Source organism: Panthera leo, chromosome E1, assembly GCF_018350215.1.
Source record: "Panthera leo isolate Ple1 chromosome E1, P.leo_Ple1_pat1.1, whole genome shotgun sequence".
Taxonomy (NCBI): domain Eukaryota; kingdom Metazoa; phylum Chordata; class Mammalia; order Carnivora; family Felidae; genus Panthera; species Panthera leo.
In genome coordinates, this window is record NC_056692.1 from 27,740,006 (window position 1) to 27,760,490 (window position 20,485).

At 37.6% G+C, this 20,485-nt stretch overlaps 1 protein-coding gene and 1 pseudogene across 1 annotated transcript in view; both read right to left on the reverse strand.

The window, feature by feature from the left end:
• The window catches only part of PPM1E (protein phosphatase, Mg2+/Mn2+ dependent 1E), a 212,562-nt gene that overhangs the window by 84,129 nt on the left and 107,948 nt on the right, over positions 1-20,485 (reverse strand). The gene's annotated exons all lie outside the window — the stretch shown is intronic.
• Positions 13,295-14,072, reverse strand: LOC122206267 (annotated as a pseudogene).

Consider the following 20,485-nt stretch of genomic DNA (forward strand, 5'->3'; position numbering starts at 1 on the left):
TTTCTGGTTTTAAAAAAAATGCAGATTATGGGGCGCCTGGGTGGCGCAGTTGGTTAAGCGTCCGACTTCAGCCAGGTAACGATCTCGCGGTCCGTGAGTTCGAGCCCCGCGTCAGGCTCTGGGCTGATGGCTCGGAGCCTGGAGCCTGTTTCCGATTCTGTGTCTCCCTCTCTCTCTCTGCCCCTCCCCCGTTCATGCTCTGTCTCTCTCTGTCCCAAAAATAAATAAAAAAACGTTGAAAAAAAAATTTAAAAAAAAATGCAGATTAGGCATATGCATTTACCTCTCCCCTTATAAAATAACAGCAAAATAAGCTACAGGGTTTAAATACACAAGGAAAAAGAAAACAGAAGAGAAGGCAAAGATGGATAAAATATTTCAATGTGTTTTTAGAAAAGGGAGAGCAATTGGAAGAGTGGTACCTGATTTATCAGGATGAGAGAAGCTATAATCTTAGGGGAATACTTGATGAAAACAGTCAATTCACCTTGCAAAGAACCTGGGAAACTCTCATACTTTGGAAGTACCAAGTAGGTGGAGAGGAAGAACAAAGTGAAAAACAAGATGACAGTCCATTGTGGGGAATAAGCTTAGGAATCTCTCGGGTTTACACCAATGAGTTAACAAGGCATAAAGAAATACAAAGTCACAGAAAGCTACCCAAGTTTGGATAAACCAGATTGCCATCCCAAGAACAGGGGGGTGCAAAGGCACCAAGAATAGGGAGGTACAAAGGCACCCCAAAATACAGAGGGGGTGCAGAGCCCCCCAAATAGAGAGGGAGGGGCAAAGGCCCAAAATAGGAATGGGTGCAAAGGTGGCCAGTACATACGTATATGAAATAAACAAGATTAGATATTCAGGGTGAAAGTACCCCCAATTTAGTACTATAGCAGAAAAGCTGCTTTCACAGGAAGATAGGGCCAAGTTAGGTAAATTGGTGAACTGCTGGACTACGGACTGCTGCGCTGCAGGCAAAGCAGCCCAGAGAGGAGAGGTTAACAAAAGAAAAGGTGCCTTGTTAACCCTGAGGTTACTCCCTCTATTTGTCTCATCCCCTAGACTAGCTAAGTTAAACAGACACGGTGCCTCCTGTCTGCTATTAACAACCATCTGCCTGGCACCAGTATTTTGTTTTATATTGATCCTAACCTCAAACACTGTATATCTTCAAAACCCCCATCTTCCCTCACGTCCCCAAGTTAATGTTCCCAGTTTCTTTGTCTCTTTGTACGCCCATCACGTTTGTTAAGTCTTCTGATCTGAATAAATACGGGGCAAGGACCCTTATTCGGGGCTCTTGTCTTTTCCCAGACATTAGCCATCTCTCACTTCAATCCTGCATCCGCTCTTTTGATGGCCAAAAGAGAACTTTAGATTTAGAGTCTACGACAGTCCATGTGGGTGAAATGTTGATTCCCCTTCACCGTCCTACATACAGAATGGCGGCGGCTAAGTGCACACACTCCAGCCCTGGTGGGAGAATGGAAATTTATCCTCTAGAGATATTGAAAAGGAACATCTAGACTTGGAAACACCAGGCAGCATAGATAGTAGAGATGATATGGACTGAAAAGAAAAACATTTATTGAAATACTAAATCTTAGGATTAATTCCTCTAACCATTCCTCTACTCTATCCCACCCCTAATCCCAACTCCACCCCAGAACACTTGCATTTAATGCCCCAGGGAAAAAATGGAAAGGTCTTTTCTGGAGGAAATGAACAATCCTAGAGAAAAATCCTCCTCATAGTAACATATGGTCATGTCTCTATCCTAACATCCGAAAGTGAGGCTTACCTAAAATAAGTCTTCTTATTTCTAAAGAGTTTAATCAATCAGTTTAAAATATATACAAACCATCAAGGGTCATCAACTTGTGAGGAAATCATGAAAGATTAAAAGCAGGTATCATAAGAGCTATTTGGTATTTAAAATGATTGATGAAATAAGGCATTAAATAGAGATTACAAAAATCTTCAAGAAAGTAGAATTAAACAAGAAATGGAAAATCAAACAAAAGGTAAGATAGTTCAAGCATCAGTGTAGTGAGATTAACTTTTGACTAATAGGAGAATATCCAATGGAATAAAGACAGTCTCTTCAGCAAGTGGTGCTGGGAAAACTGGACAGCGACATACAGAAGAATGAACCTGGACCACTTTCTTACACCATACACAAAAAGAAACTCAAAATGGATGAAAGACCTCAATGTAAGACAGGAAGCCATCAAAATCCTCCTGGAGAAAGCAGGCAAAAACCTCTTTGATCTTGCCCACAGCAACTTCTTACTCAACACGTCTCAGGAGGCAAGGGACACAAAAGCAAAAATGAACTACTGGGACCTCATCAGAATAAAAAGCTTCTGCACAGCAAAGGAAACAATCAGCAAAACTAAAAGCAAACGACAGAAAGGGAGAAGATATTTGCAAATGACATATCCAATAAAGGGTTAGTATCCAAAATCTAGAAAGAACTTATCAAACTCAACACCCAAAAAACAAATAATCCAGTGAAGAAATGGGAAAAAGACATGAATAAACACTTCTTCAAGGAAGACATCCAGATGGCCAACCGACACATGAAAAAATGCTCCACATCACTCATCATCAGGGAAATACAAATCAAAACCACAATGAGATACCACCTCACACCTGTCAGAATGGCTAACATTAACCACTCAGGCAACAACAAATGTTGGAGAGGATGCAGAGAAAGAGGATCTCTTTTGCACTGCTGGTGGGAATGCAAACTGGTGCAGCCACTCTGGAAAGCAGTATGGAGGTCCCTCAAAAAAACTAAAAATAGAACTACTCTATGACTCAGCAATTGCACTACTGAGCATTTATCTACAGGATACAGGTGTGCTGTTTCAAAGGGACACATGCACCCCCATGTTTATAGCAGCACTATCAACAATAGCCAAAGTATGGAAAGAGCCCAAATGTCCATCGATGGATGAATGGATAAAGAAGATGTGGTATATGTATATACAATGGAGTATTACTCGGCAATTGAAAAGAATAAAATCTTGCCATTTGCAACAACATGGATGGAACTGGAGGTTATTATACTAAGTGAAATTAGTCAGAGAAAGACAAAAATTATATGACTTCACTCATATGAGGACTTTAAGAGACAAAACAGATGAACATAAGGGAAGGGAAACAAAACTAATATAAAAACAGGGATGGGGACAAAACAGAAGAGACTCATAAATATGGAGAACAAACTGAGGATTACAGGAGGGTTTATGGGAGGGGGAATGGGCTAAATGGGTAAGGGCACTAAGGAATCTACTCCTGAAATCATTGTTGCACTATATGCTAACTAATTTGGATGTAAAAATAAAAAACAAGCTAAACAACAACAACAACAACAACAACAAATTTTGACTAATAGGAATTCCAGGAAAAGAGGACAGAAAAAAGAGACGGGGAAAAAATAAGAGCAAATACTTATTAAGGGCATACTATATGTGACAGACATTGTTCTAAGTGCTTCAGATAATTTAAAATATTTTTAAGTTTAGTTATTTATTTTGAGAGAGAGAGAGCAGGGGAGGGGCAGAGAGAGAGACAGACAGAGAGAACCCCAAGCAGGCTCCGTGCCATTATTGTGCAGAGCCTAATGTGGGGCTCAATTCCATGAACCAGGAGATCATGACCTGAGCTGAAATCAAGAGTTGGTTGCTTAACCGAATGAGTCATCCAGCCACCCAGTGCTTTAAATAATTTTAATTAACTAATTAATTCTCTGGTTACTCTATGAGGTAGGTATTATTATATCCCCATCTTAAAGATGAAGAAAATTAGGAATGTAGAGGTTAATAGAATAGCTAGTAGGTGGCAGAGCCAGAGTTCAAACCCAAGCAGTCTGCTGCCATAACTCACACTCTCAACAACTATATACTGCTGTCTCTCTATCAAAGAAATAATATGAGGCACTGCATCCTGGGTCAGTGTAGCCATGGCAGCTTTTGTCCTTTCTGCCATGTCTGTGACTGCCTGTAGCCTTCGTGCCACCATCCTGGGTCCCCACACTGGCGGCAGCCCAGCCACTCAATATCACCCTGTGCCCCCCAGGGGCCTGTTTGAGGCCTGGGGCTTCGCGTTTGGCCTCGGTGGTCATGCAGGTTCCAGTTACACAGTTATACCACCAGTACAGTGATGAACCCCGTTGGTCATTAGAGGGAATCAAGGACTGTGTTCTTTACATCTTAAAACTGTATGACAAGGGGCGCCTGGGTGGCGCAGTCGGTTAAGCGTCCGACTTCAGCCAGGTCACGATCTCGCGGTCTGTGAGTTCGAGCCCCGCGTCAGGCTCTGGGCTGATGGCTCGGAGCCTGGAGCCTGTTTCCGATTCTGTGTCTCCCTCTCTCTCTGCCCCTCCCCCATTCATGCTCTGTCTCTCTCTGTCCCAAAAATAAATAAAAAACGTTGAAAAAAAAAAAAACAAAAAAAAAAAAACTGTATGACAAGATTGACCCTGAAAAGCTCTCAATAAATTCCCACTTTATGAGAGAGTTGGGCCTAGACAGTTTGGACCAAGTGGAGATTATCATGGTCATGGAGGACAAATTTGGGTTTGAAATTCCTGATACAGATGTTGAGAAGTTAGTATGTCCACAAGAAACTGAGATCACATTGCGGATAAGGAGGATGTACAGTAAAACCTTGGATTTTGAGTAACTTGTTCTGCGAGTGTTCTGCAAGACAAAGAAAACATTTCTAATAAATGTCTTGCAATACGAGTAGTATGTGATGCCGAATGTCACATGATCACCCCTGAGCCAATTGTTCTTCTCCCTCTCTCTCTCTCTCTCTCTCTCTCTCTCACTGCAGGATTGGGGGTGATCCCATGTTCTGATGCTTGGTCTGAGGCTGCAGTGTTTGGCAGAAATCAGTGATTTTTCAGAAGTTGCAAAGTGCCCACAACTGACGTGTATTTTTGGTCACTTCAAAGCACCTATGGACAGTCCTTTGCTTTTCCATACCAGAGTAGGTTTAGAAATCCTTTGCTTCATTCTAGGTCAGGCTGCCTGCAGGTAATGACCCTTTCCTCTGCTGCCTTATTGCCAGTTACATTAAATACAGCATATGACAGGAGTTTATTAATACTGTACTGTAGTAAACATCCATGTGAGCATATATAATGGCCCCTATGTAGAAAAAGATTCCACTGAGCCAATAGATAGCAGTGATTCCATTAGTGATAGTGAAAGTCATCCTACACAATAACCCTCCTCTCTCTTGTCTCCCTCACACCAGCCACGAAGGTTTTCAAAGCTAAGTGCAGGTTAATTTATTTTTCTTTATATTTTTTATTTTTTATTATACTACATACAGTATTTTAATCATTTTTATAGGAATATTTTTGAGTTGGCAACGAATCATCTGAGTTTCCATTATTTCTTATGGGGAAATTTGCTTTGATATATAAGTGCTTTGGATTAAAAACATGTTTAAAGAACGAATTATGCTAGCAAACCGAAATTATTTTCGGTTATGAATAAAATATCAGACGTCTTTTTTCTCTTAGAGAAGACTCAAAAGATGCTAGCAAGTGTCTGGAACTGAGAATGTGTTTTGGCATTATTGTTGCCTTTGACAGAGTAATTCTGTTTTGACTTGTATTTATTTTATTTTACTTCTTAAATTTTACTTAAATTCAAATTAGTTAACATAGAGTGTAGTCGTGGCTTCAGGAGTAGAACCCAGTTATTCATCCCTTACATCTGAACTCAGTGCTCTTTCAGAAAAGTATCTTCCTAAATCCCCATCACCATTTAAGCCATACCCCCACCCCCACCCCTCCAGCAACCCTTAGTTTGTTCTCTGTATTTAAGAGTCTCTTATGGTTTACCTCCCTCTCTGTTTTTATCTTATTTTTCCTTCCCTTCCCCTATGTTCATCTGTTGAGTTTCTCAAGGAAAGCTTCCAAACTCATTCTATGAAGCCAGCATTACCTTGATTCCAAAACCAGAAAAAGACCCCACTAAAAAGGAGAATTACAAGCCAATTTCCCTGAAGAACATGGATGCAAAAATTCTCAACAAGATACCAGCAAATCAAATTCAACAGTACATTAAAAATAATTCTTCACCATAATCAAGTGGGATTCATTCCTGGGTTTCAGGGTTGGTTCAATATTCTCAAATCAATTAACATGATACATCACATTAATAAAAGAAAGGATAAGAACCATATGATCCTTTCAATAGATGGAGAAAAAGCATTTGACAAAATACAGCATCCTTTCTTGATAAAAACCCTCAAGAAAATAGGGATAGAAGGAACATATCTTAACATCATAAAAGTCTTATATGAAAGGCCCATAGCTAATATCATCCTCAATGGGGAAAAACTGAGGGCTTTCCTCCTACAATCAGAACACAACAAGGATGTCCACCCTCACCACTGTTGTTCAACATAGTGTTGGAAGTCCTAGCCTCAGCAGACAACAAAAAGGAAGAAGTCAAACTTTCACTCTACATGTATCATGTCATCTGATACTCTACAGTGAAAACCTGAAAGACACCAAAAAACTGCTAGAGCTGATACATGAATTCAGCAAAGTCGCAGGATATAAAATCAATGGACATAAATCAGTCGCATTTCTATACACCAATAATGGAACAACAGAAAGTGGTATCAAGGAATCGATCCCAATTACAATTATACCAAAACCCATAAAATACTTAGGAATAAACCTAACCAAACAGGTAAAAGATCTGTACATTGAAAACTATAGAAAGCCTATGAAAGAAATTGAAGAAGACACAAAAAAATGGAAAAACATTCCATGCTAATGGATTTGAAGAACAAATGTTGTTAAAATGTCGATACTACCCAAGCAATCTACACATTCAATGTCATCCCAATCAAAATAACAGCATCCTAAACAATCCTAAAATTTGTATGGAACCACAAAAAAACCTGAATAGCCAAAGAAATGTTGAAAAAGATAACCAAAGCTGGAGGCATCACAATCCTGGACTTTAACCTGTATTACAAAGCTGTAACCATCAAGACAGTATGGTATTGGCAGAAAAACAGACACATAGATCAACAAAATGGAATAGAGAACCCAGAAATGGGCCTACACAAATATGGCCAATTGATCTTCAACAAAGCAGAAAAGAGTATCCAATGGGCAAAATAGACTTGTATTTAAATTGTCTGTTTTACCCTTTGAAAATAAATCTATAAAACCAGAAGAGAGAGAGAGAGAGAGAGAGAGAGAGAGAGAGAAAGAAAGAAAGAAAGAGAAAAAATAAGTGAGATTTCCAGGTTTAGAGGGCAAATTGAACACATTCAACTTGCTCCCTCCAGAAACCTTGCCAGGCAATGGTAAAGGGAATATTTCAAAATAATAACTGAAAGAGAGGAAGAAAAAAGGCGACACAAAGTAGATGATGGAGTGGCAACTGAAATAGCAGGACACAGAAAGCCAAGTCTTAAACCAACAGTGAGGAAAGCTGAGAACAAACCCAATATATACAAAAGAATCCTCTAAATAAACAAAAACCAGCCATACTAAGTACCTGTAGAACTGGGGGTAAGTGGCAAATGGAATGGATAAAATAAGAAAAACTGAGTGAAAGCTGTTTAAGAAGCTGGTGCATCCCTAGATGCCCCATTCCACACCTAGATGACTACCTTTCCCTAACTTCCCAATTTTGGCAGAAGTCTGCAGCTTTTTCCCTAAAGAGGATAAAACAGGCATCTCTTGATGAAGAGACACCAGAAACTGTTGAGGGCATAAGTACTATAGTAAAAAACAAGGGGATTAAGTGATTTTATACATAGGTTAATGCTGAATTCACAGATTAGCAGTTCTCCTCCCTGATTCTGTTGAACCAGACAGATGAAATGGAGTTAGGGTCAGAAGTTCCCCCAAACAAACAAACAAACAAACAAACAAACACAATACAATACAATAAAGAAAAAGAAGACGAAGACAATGACGACAGAGTAGAAATAGTAGCAGTAGTAGTAGTTTCCCTAACAAATGACTCAACCAGATTATCCTACAATAAAAGTCAAATTTGACTTAAGGGGTGCCTGCGTGGCTCAGTCAGTTAAGCGTCTGACTTCGGCTCAGGTCACGATCTCACAGTTTGTGAGTTCGAGCCCCACATCAGGCCCTGTGCTGACAGCGTGGAGCCCACTTAAGATCCTGTCTCCCTTTCTCTCTGGCCCTCCTCCACTCATGCTCTGGCTCTCTCAAAAATAAAAATAAACATTAAAAAAAATCTTTAAAAAAATCCTCAAGGGGTGCCTGGGTGGCTCAGTGGGTTAAGCATCCAACTTCAGCTCGGGTCATGATCTGCCAGTTCGTGAGTTTGAGACCTGTGTCGGGCTCTGTGCTGACAGCTCGGAGCCTGAAGCCTGCTTCGGATTCTGTGTCTCCCTCTTTCTCTACCCCTAACCCACTCACACTCTGTCTCTGTCTCTCTCAAAAATAAATAAACATTAAAAAACAATTTAAAATTAAAAAATAAATCCTCAATATCTAAAACAGTATGTAAATATACAAAAATAGATTTGGAATGAAATATACCAAAATGGTGATTTCTTGATAGGGGAGTAAGTTGGGGGGGAGAGGGAAGCTTTTGCTTTTTATTGTATATATTTCCATTTTAAAACATTTTACAATGGGGGTGCTGGGTGGCTCAGTCGGTTAAGCGACTGACTTCAACTCATGTCATGATCTCACAGTTAGTGGGTTTAAGCCAGGCGTCGGGCTCTGTGTTGACAGCGAGGAGCCTGGAGCCTGCTTCAAGTTCTGTGTCTCCCTCTCTCTGCCCTTCCCCTGCTCATGCTCTCTCTCTCAAAAATAAAATAAAACATTAAAATTTTTTTTAAAAAAGCTTTTACAATGAACATATTTTCATCTATTACATTCGTGCAATTTTTCTAAAGATTTTATTCATCTAGGAGCAGCTGGCATGGTTCAGTTGGTTGAGCACCCGGTCAACTCTTGATTTTGACTCAGGTCATAATCCCAGGGTCATGGGATCCAGCCCCATGTCCTGTTCTGCACTGCGTCCTGAGCATGGAGCCTGCTTAAGATTTTTCTCTCTCTCTCAAAATAAAAATTTTTGTAAATGCTTTAAAGATTTTATTTTTCTACACCCAACACAGGGTTCGAATTCACAACCCCAAAATCAAGAGTCACATGCTCCACCGACTGAGACAGTGAGGTGCCTCCATTTGTGTAATTTTTAAAAAATGTTTATTTATTTTGAGAGAGAAACTGAGTAGGGAAGGGTTGAGAAAGAGAGACAGAGACAGAGACAGAGACAGAGAGAATCCCAAGCAGGCTCTGCACTGACAGCATGGAACCCACTGATGAGCTCGAAGCCACAAACCATGAGATCATGACCTGACCTGAAATCAAGAGTCAGTCGCCCAACATACTGAGCCACCTACGTGCCCCTGTGTTAATTTTTTAAAGAGAGAAAAGAAAGGGAAGAAGTGAAAGGAAAATAAAAATGGACTGGTATAATAGTAGGTGGGGAATATTTTCTTTAATTAATTAGAATCTCAAAAACAAGACTAATAATGATTTAATTGCTGTGTAATATTCTACTTGATGAGGACATTAAAGTCACCACCAAAGCACTTAAGACAATAAAATCTACAGAAAGTGAAATATGTATTTTATATATATTACGTATATATTTCTTAATAACCAAAAATAGTAGACTATTACCAACTTAAAAAAAAAAAACAACTCTTGCACAACAGAATCAGAAGAGAAATTTTCTCTTAACAATTATGCTTTTAAGAAGTCTGCAATTCTAGCCAAAAGATTACATATTCAGGAGATATCACCAGATTCTTTCCTAAAAAATTATCACAGACTCTCACTGCTCTATTCTGGCAAAGTACTTATGTTTACACTTCTTTTGTGTAAAACCCTGCAGGAATCTTCATATTCCTGATCCTGTTGATTAAGAAAATACTAACCTCCCATTTAAGTCGAAGACTACTGAAAATGTTGAAACCCAAATCTTTTTAAAAGTTAATTTATTTCAGTGCCTAACTTTGTTTTCTTAAATGATAACCTAATTTTAGATTTTAAACATATGGTCAAAAATTAAAGGTAACAGTAAAACATTACAAGTAGTATTTTGTTTCAAAGATATTAAAAATAATAAGTACATTTAAAATATTTTCTGGTGTGCCTAGGTGGCTCAGTCAGTTGAGTGCCTGATTCCTGGTTTTGGCTCAGGTCATGATCTCAGAGTCATGGGATTGAGCCTCGAGTTGAGCTCCATACTGAGTGTGGAGCCTGCTTAAGATTCTCTGTCTCTCTCTTCCTCTCTCTCTCTCTCTCCCTCTGCCCCTTTCTTCTGCTCATGCTCTGCTCTAAAATAAAAACAAAATAATCATAAAATAAAATTCTTTCAAAGTGTGTTTCTAATTCTGTGAGTAAGTCCTTGGATGCACCTTTTGCAACATAATCAGAATATTCAGTTAAGATCTCCCACTAAAAATTTGTACAAAGAGTAAAACTAAGTAGCTGAAAAGCATTTTAGTTCCTAGCTGCCAAATTCCAGAGTCTAGATTATTGCAGGAACATCCTGCTGTCATCTCTATCTAGCAAGAGTTCTGAAGGAAAAAAGAGAAAAACATGTTGAAAGATGGGGAAAATAAAATCATTATAGTTTGGCACCTTTTTTGGATAAGTCATCAGTTTCATGTCACCATTTCTTCATTTAGCAGCGATATTCGACTGAATTACTAAAAAGAAGAAATAAATATCATCTGTAACTTTTTTCCCCAACTTTGAGCAGCAAAAGTCAGTTTTCATAAATATTTTCAAAACTATATTTGAGGGGCACCTGGGTGGCTCAGTCGGTTAAGCGGCCGACTTTGGCTCAGGTTATGATCTTGCAGTCCGTGAGTTTGAGCCCCACTTCGGGCTCTGTGCTGACCCTCAGAGCCTGGAGCCTGTTTCAGATTCTGTGTCTCCCTCTCTCTCTGACCCTCCCCTGTTCATGCTCTGTCTCTCTGTCTCAAAAATAAACGTTAAAAAAATTAAAAAAACAAAAAAACAAAAAAAAAACTATACTTGATGACTCTCTAAACGGATCTTAAACTCCTAAAATATTCTTAGTTTCCAAATGATTACTTGATCTGTGTTTTCCATTTGTATTTTCCCCCTAGGTAGCAGATTAAGATCTTTTCCTGAATTTAGTAAATTGACGACTTGCTTGGCATATTTCTCATAACAAATACAAATAAGTAATCTAAAGTCACTCTTTCCTTATTTGGAAGTTTGGCCACAAGAAATGATTCCCCCTTTCAAACTTTTATTTCTTATTTTACTTTTGATAATAGCTTCACTGATATATATATAATTCACATATCAAACTCTTTAATTATTTATAGTTCTACTTACTATAATCTTTCAATTACCATCTAACCATTAATAACAAAATCTCTCTCAATTTTTCTGTTTGTAAACTGTTACCCCTAAGAAAACTAGGAGTTAAAGAAAAATGTTTATTTATTTATTTTTATGGGGGGGGGGGGGCAGAGAGAGAGGGAGAGAGAGAATCTTAAGCATCTTAATTAAGAATCTTAATCTTAAAAATCCTAAAATATGGATGCCTGGGTGGCTCAGTCATTTAAGTGTCTGATTTCAGCGTAGGTGATGGGTCATGATTCGCGGTCACGATCTCACAGTTCATGAGTTTGAGCCCCACATTGGGCTCTATGTTGACAGCTCAGAGCCTGGAACCTGCTCTGGATTCTGTGTCTCCCTCTCTCTCTGTCCCTCCCCTGCACTCACTGCATCTCTCACTCTCCCTCAAAAATAAACATTAAAAAAAATCCTAAAATAAATTTAAAAAGAAACTTTTAAAATACAATTTGTTGAAAAATTGAGGTTTCCTATAATACAGGCCAAAGAACTCCCAGCAATCTGTAAAATCATTGTGAAGATGTATTTATCTCTTTGGTGGGGAAGTGATAAGTTTAGAAATATAACATGTGAACCAGCTATTTATTCCTTGAAAAATAGGAATTAGAAAATTTAAAAAGCAGTATCTTGATTTTCCATTTTTCTTTTCCTTTAGAAAAATCTCACCCTTTTCATTAACAATGGAGAATATGCTTCACATTCCCTAATGATGTCCCAAAGCTACTTGCGTTGGTTATGCAAATAGTTTTACTATATGGTCAAATTTTAAAAGGCAAAACATAACTATTTAAAATATCTTAAGTTCAAATACTATAGATTTTACAATAATGTGTAGTAATTTAATTCAACATGCACATATTTCATTTAGAAGATATATTTTAATCAACCACTGTTAAAATCTAATAATTTAGGTTAAAATCTAAAATTTTACAAACCTATCTTCAGCTTTCTCAATCATTATAATGTCCTAATTATCTTCAATCTTTTGATTTAGTATCAGTTTCTGACTTATTCTATAAGTAAAAAATTTAAATTTTAATTCCTTACATTTCAGGAAGAAGACTAGAAATAACAACCTACCCATTAACGAACAAATATTTTAAGTTTGCCAGTATTTCACAATTTTCTGTGAAAAGATCAAGAAATATATCACTATATCATTATAGCAGATTTCAAAATACTAGTCTCAGATTACAGAATTCCCTACCTACTGACATTTTGGTTATCTGTAGAAAAGCCAAAACCTGCAAGCAACATGGCAATTAAATACAGGAAAATGTTTCTGAAAGAAAGAAAGGAAGAAAAAAGTTTCCTAATTTTCTGATAAAATAAAGACCATAGTCTTTTGTTTATAAATACAAGGAAAATGTTCTGAAACTCAATTAAAAAGTTAAGGATAATAAAAATAACATTCCTTCAAAAATTAATCAAGATTGTAGAAATTTTACCTTATACAAATTGTCTCTACATACAAATATGAAATTTTATTCTTGGAGATGAAACTTTTTTTTTATATATAAGTAGGATCCATGCCCAACATGGGGCTTGGACTCACAACCTTAAGACTGAGAGTCTCATGCTCTACCAACTGAGCCAACCAGATATCCACTATTCTTGGAGATGAAATCTTATAGAACATGCTATAAACTACAATGCACTTGCTAGTAAATGAATAGCATTTTGAGTGCTTCCCAAAGGCAAAAACAAAACTTCTGAAGCAAAATAAAAACTCATGTTCATAATATTTTTTTTCCAACTTTTAAAAGCTGCTTAGTTTTTGTCATCAACCTTATTTCCATTTTGTTTAAGAGTTTGTGGAAGAACAGCTTAAGACCACTCAGTTGTTGTTCTTGCCTATTTAGTGGCCTGAGCAGTGGAAGCTGCAGATCAGTCTTCAGTGGCAGGCTGAACATTCCAGTCTTTAGTAGAGAACTGTTCTGTAGGCAGAGAGGGCACCTCTACACCTTCATACCAGTCAACTGCTTCCAAGTCCAGGAGCAGCCCATTCACCTTTAAGTTCCTCCTTGGTCACAGCCTCTTCAGCAGCAGGGTGCTCTTTGTTTTCAGTCTCTTTAGGATCTCTGGAGAAGTAGACATTAGGCATGACTTCCCACGGGTGTTCATGGGAGACAGTGCCACACATGCACACAATTTCCCAGGCCAGCATCTACCATATCACACCCAATGAGTGAGCTCCCTTGTTGCAAGGGATGTCAGTATCTACACAGCACAGAAGAAAGTCTGTGTTACACCAAGCAATGGTAGGCATATTAACAAAAGACACTGTGGCGGAGGCTGGTGGTCAGCCTTGGGATCAATAACCTCTGGAAGTCTTGGCTCCCAGAAGGCTATCTGGATCTGATTAATGGAGGTTCTAGGAGTGAAGTGGCCAGCAACAGCAATGGCTCCAATGGCAGCAGCAAACTTCACCACAGCTTGCTGGCCAGTATTCCAGAATGACAGGACACTGACATCAGCCGAGTTTTCAACTGTACCAAAGGCATGAGCTGCCAGTGGAAGCCATCACTTTTCCTTTTGTAGATGTATTGTTCCACTTGGAAGTCGAGGTTCCTACTGCAAGGAATTTGAGGACATTCTCCTTTACTTGCTGAACATCAAGGACTCCAAACATTGTGAAATTTTCCCTTTAAGTTATGAATGGAACCCAGAACATTATATGGGTAGTGCAGACAGGGCATAATACATTTAAATCACAAGCCATAGCACTCATTATGCAGTTTAACAAGATATAACCTCTCAACAAATGAAAAACATAAACTCTTTATTTTTTGTAGAGATGTAAAGTCATCGGTACTCCATGGAGTCACTCTATTCAGATGAGGTCTTTGTACAACAGTTCTCATTAATGACAGTGCAGATGTGCTGGCATCCTAGGAATTTTTCATTAAGATTCAAACTAGCTGCATCCTATCTCATGGGTCTCTTCTTTGATGAGCTGCATTTTCCTCCTTGCTTGTACTATCTATGGTATTAGTAATAATTAGAACTAAATCAGATTTAATTACAGTAACTTTCAAATAAGGTACTAAATATAGTTCTTTGTTCAGTCAACTGTGTCCATAAAAATCACAGGCATGTTTAAAACAAGATACACAGAATTCTATTAAATTATGTTCTGGGAGAATTGATTATAATTTTAGCAAAATGAACTTTGTTCTGCCACATGGGTCTCAAAATGGCAATACCTGAAACACTGATTTACAGGTATAGTGTATACAGTACCTGTTCATTTTGAAAGCATAAAAAAGTATTGCTTCTATTAGTACCAAGCAAAGAAAGATCAAAGTAAATTTGATCAGGTTCAGCCAAGTGCAAGAAAGGAAAACCCTCTGACTCACGTTTTTACACAGCCCTCAATGTGTCAATTTAAAGCTTACTTTCTTCTTTTTTAAATTTTAATTCCAGTATAGTTAACATATAGTGTTCTATTAGTTTCAGGGTATACAATATAGTGATTCAACAATTCTATGTATCACCCAGTGCTTATCTGATGTGTGCACTCCCTAATCCCCATCACCTATTTCACCCATCCCCCCCCACCTCCACTCTGGTAAACATCATTTTGTTCTCTATAGTTGTCAGTTTTCTCAGTTTGACTCTCTATGTCCTTTGTTTGTTTGTTTTCTTAAATTCCACATATGAGTGAAATCATATGGTATTTGTCATTATATTCTCTAGCTCCATCTATGTCATTGCAAATGGAAGATTTCATTCTTTTTTATGGCTAAATAATATTCCATTGTGTGTGTGTATATACAATAAGATGTGGTGTGTATATATATATATCTTATTTATCAATTTATCACACACCTTATTTATCAATTAATGTATCATTGCACACTTGGGCTGCTTCCATAGTTTGGCTATTATAAATAATGTTGCAAATAGGGGCACCTGGGTGGTCAGTTGGTTATGCATCCCACTCTTAACATCAGCTCAGGTCATGATCTCAAGTTTCATGAATTCAAGCCTCGCATTGGGCTCTGCACTGACAGTGTGGAGCCTGCTTGGGATTCTCTATCTTTCTCCCCCTCTCTCTCTGTTCCTCCCCAACTTGTGCACTCTCTTTTTCTCAAAATAAATAAATAAACCTTATAAATAAATAAATAAACCTTATAAATAAATAAATAAATAAATAAATAAATAAATAAATAATCTGCTATAAATTGCAGGGTATATGTAACCCTTTGAACTAGTGTTTTTGTATTTTTAGGTAAATATCCAGTAGTGCAATTACTGGATCGTATGGTAATTCTATTTTTAACTTTTTGGGAAACTTCCATACTGTTTTCCAGAGTGGCTGCACCAGTTTGCATTCCCATCAGCGGTGCAAGAGGGCTCCTTTTTCTCCACAACCTCATCAACACTTGGTGTTTCTTATGTTTTTGATTTTAGCCATTCTGACAGGTATGAGGTGATATCTCATTGTGGTTTTTATGTGTATTTCCCTGATGATGAATGATGTTGAGCAGCTTTTCATGTGTCTGTTGGCCATCTGCATGTCTTCTTTGGAGAAATGTCTGTTCATGCTTCTGCCCCCCCCCCCCTTTTTTTTTTAGTTATCAGAATATAATGTTATTAGACTTGGGAGATAAAAATGTTACAAACATTTCTGAGTTGGAGATAAAATCTTAGTAAAATGAACAAAAATAATGATACATTCCATGCCTCATTCTTAATTCTATTGTTTCATTTGGGGTGGGAGAGTGGGGGGGGGGTGAAGAGGAAGTATTGGCAAAAGCATACACTTCAGTAAAAGAATCAAAAATTCATATAATGAATGCCACCATTGTATCACTACAGTTTCAATGTAAAAATGTCCCTCCACCCCACAAAACATAAAAATGTGGTTTTTTTTAAGGTATTTTTCTCTTTTGGCACAAGAAAGCTACAAAGAATAAATGACATACTATGTTTCGCGTAATTGTTTACTTAATTGTAATACTATGTAAAAATATGATAATAAACATTACTGCTCAAGAAAAAAAAAACCCAAACATTTAGTGTTACTTCTTGTTTCTTCTATCTGGGACCTCAGCAGTCAGATCACAAGACTCCTTTCTCAAGACCCACCCAAAGCTTCTCATCCAACTTTGAATAAAGCACAAACTGTTCAGATCTCCCTAGCCAGCTTCTCCAACATCAACCCTACTCTCTTCCATCCTTTGTTCCTATCCTCATACTTACTAAATTCCAGAGCCTAATTTAGATGAGTCAAGCATGCTGAAAAACAAACAAATGGATAAACAAAAAGTAAATATGCTGGAGGTAGTCAAAGTATGCACACTGATTATTTTCAATAGACAGGTTTCCTATTAGCTTTTGCCTGGATCCATTCAGGTTCTGTCTCGTGTTATAGCCTCCAGTTCATTCTGTCAAATGACTGAATGTAATTGAGGACTTAGTGTGGGAAGCAGATTAACCCAGCCTTCTTTGCCATTACTCTCCAAGGTGAGTGAAAATGGCCTGTTTGGCTTTTGACTAATCTTTTTTATTTTATTTTTTTTATTTTTTAAAATTTACATCCAAATTAGTTAGCATATAGTGAAACAATGATTTCAGGGGTAGATTCCATAATGCCCCTTACCCATTTAGTCCATCCCCCCTCCCACAAACCCTCCAGTAACCCTCAGTTTGTTCTCCATATTTATGAGCCTCTTCTGTTTTGTCCCCCTCCCTGCTTTTATACTAGTTTTGTTTCCCTTCCCTTATGTTCATCTGTTTTGTCTCTTAAAGTCCTCATATGAGTGAAGTCATATGATTTTTGTCTTTCTCTGACTAACTAATTTCACTTAGCATAATACCGGTACTCCAGTTCCATCCACGTTGTTGCAAATGGCAAGATTTCATTCTTTTCAATTGTCGAGTGATACTCCATTGTATATATATATACCACATCTTCTTTATCCATTCATCCATCAATGGACATTTGGGCTCTTTCCACACTTTGGCTATGGTTGATAGTGCTGCTATAAACGTGGGGGTGCATGTGTCCCTTCGAAACAGCACACCTATATCCCGTGGATAAATGCCTAAAAGTGCAATTGCTGGGTCGTAGGTAGTTCTATGTTTAATTTTTTGAGGAACCTCCATACTGTTTACAAGAGTGGCTGCACCAGCTTGCATTCCCATTCTGCCCACTTTTTAATCAGATTATTTGCTTTTTGGGTACTGAGTTTTGTAAGTTCTTCATAGATTTTGGATACTCTTTATCAGATATGTCATTTGCTAGTATCTCCCCCCATTCTATAGGTTGTCTTTTAGGGTTTTTTTTATTGTTTCCTTCGCTGTACAGAACTAAAGCCTACTTTCTTGCATAGGCTCTTTTCCTCAAATTTTTTTCAAAGCTGCCTGCTGCTACTTAGACAAATTAATATGGATACAAAGAGTGTACATTATTTGACACAATAAGGCTAGTTACTGACCTACTTGGTGAAAAAATGTTGTTTCTCAAGTTCATCACGCTATGTTAATTTACTAATCTAAAAGAAATCTACAGAGAAGTCTTTCAGACCTCCTATTTTTATGTTTATAATTTGATAAGTTAAAGGCAGTTCTATTGTTTTTAGAAATAATAATTTTATGAGTTAGAAGGACACACACCAAATTCAAAAGAAGTTGCCTCTTATGAACAGAAGGGAATGTGACAAAGATAGGCAGAGGGAAGATAAAGGGTACTTTAGCCTTATCTATTCATGCTTTATTACTTTTATACAAAATATTTAAAATTTGAAATTTCTCAAAATAAAAATTTAATTTAAAAAATGTAGGAACTGGGGCACCTGGGTGGCTCAGTTGGTTAAGCATCCGACTTTGGCTCAGGTCATGATCTCACTGCTTGTGAGTTTGAGCCCAGCATGGAGCTCTGTGCTGACAGCTCAGAGCCTGGAGCCTGCTTTGGATTCTGTGTCTTCCTCTCTCTCTGCCCATCCCCGGCTCATGCTCTCTCTCTCTCTCAAAAATAAATAAAACATTAAAAAAAATTGTTAATGTAGAAACTCAAAATAATTCCTTATCATAGCCATCTAATCTCCTCTACATAGGCTATCTAAGAAATTGCAATGTACAGAGCTTCCAATAGTGAAAGGCCAGTTATTTTCTCTTCTACATCTTTAAAAGTCCCAATTATCCAATAAGTCACTAAGAAAATACCCAAAGGCTCTCTCAGGTAGTCCAAATCAGGTGATTGTAACTGTATCTCTGAGGTCCAGAATCCACTTCTACCTAAATTAATGACATGTTCATATAAATGAATATTACGGAATGAACACTTTGGCACAATTCACCTTAAACTCTCAGACACAAATTATTAAGATTTCTGTAACTATTAGAATCTTGACAGAACTCTCAAAGCTACATAATCAGTCATAAAATTATAAAACATAAATCTATTTGTTCTTCAATAATGGGAGACAGTATACAAATGGACAATGACCATACAAAATAACAGAACTCTGTCCTACAATCTCTTCAGCAACCAGTCGGAAAAGCCAATCACAACCTCTGCGGCAATCAGCCTAGAAGAGTCAGGATTTTGTTAATGACTGCCAGCTCTTCCCTACCACCCCCCCTTTTTTTTGTCACCAGCCCACACACCAACCCCACATGATTTCAACTTGGAGACCAACCAGAGAAATACAAATATGTTCCCCAAACCACTTACCTAAGATGCCTGGCTTCTACTTATCCTATCCTACTGAGCTTACCCAAGCTAAAAATCTCCAATCCGTCTCCTTTTTTTTCACCATAAAACTTGCCCGCTCCCCTTTCAATCTGCCAAATGCAACGAATGATAACAACTGACTTTCTTGTTATTGCAAACTCTGAATATATAGCCAGTTTGTTCTCATTTTGGATGATTTTTATTTATACAGCAAGTGTAAAAATTGCGCAAAAACAAAGATAAAGCTATAACACTATGAGTACTTTATTCTAATCCAACCAAGATCACACCTCAGTTTGGCCGTTTCTACCTTAGCTATTGTTCTGTTTTTCAGTCAGTATACCAGTATCAATTTACTATTTTTGATAATTTTTTCCATCACTTTGAAAACAAATTTTGTATTCTCCTTTAACATTTGGTATTTCTTTCTTTCTTTTTTTTTTTTAATTTTTTTTTTTTGACGTTTATTCATTTTTGAGACAGAGAGAGACAGAGCATGAACGGGGGAGGGGCAGAGAGAGAGAGAGGGAGACACAGAATCTGAAACAGGCTCCAGGCTCTGAGTGGTCAGCACAGAGCCTGACGCGGGGCTCGAACCCACGGACCGCGAGATCGTGACCTGAGCCGAAGTCGGCCGCTTAACCGACTGAGCCACCCAGGCGCCCCTAACATTTGGTATTTCTAACATAAGTTGGGAAAGTTTCTTTCTAGGGAACTATGAAAACAATAACCAAAGAAAAGACTGCTATATTCTAGAAAAACAGTAATACTGATGATATAAATTGTAACTAAATAGTGCAGCAAAATATCTGCTATCCTTCTATGACTACATCCACAGAAAATGTCAGAAGGTGATTGCTAACTTTTCTTGATATTGAAGAGAAAGTAGACCAACCTACAAAGAATTATGAAAATTTATCTGTAGTAAATTGGAATTGTTTTGCATAAAATGTGAGTTTAGTTCTATGATAGCATAACTAATGTGAAAGGAAAATTTAATGGTTTTATAAGAAAGGTTAAGAAGAGGAATAGGGAGTATTAAATTCTCCATCACATCACATCTTTTGGATCTGGTAATAATAAAGATTCTTAAGGAAGTTTTAAAAAATACCAATAAGTTCTCAATTCTTTGTGTGACATTACTTATATACCCAAGAAAGGAATGAAAAAAATTTCTAAATATTGTTGGAGGCACATGTAACATGTAGAAAGCAGCATCTATACTAAACACATTGGATGAGGTTTTACCATAAGTTATTTGTTAGGATAGTGGAACTTCCAGAAATTATTAAAACAATTGAAGTTTATGGCCCACTAATCTTTGACAAAGAAAAGAATATCCAATAGAAAAAAAGACAGTC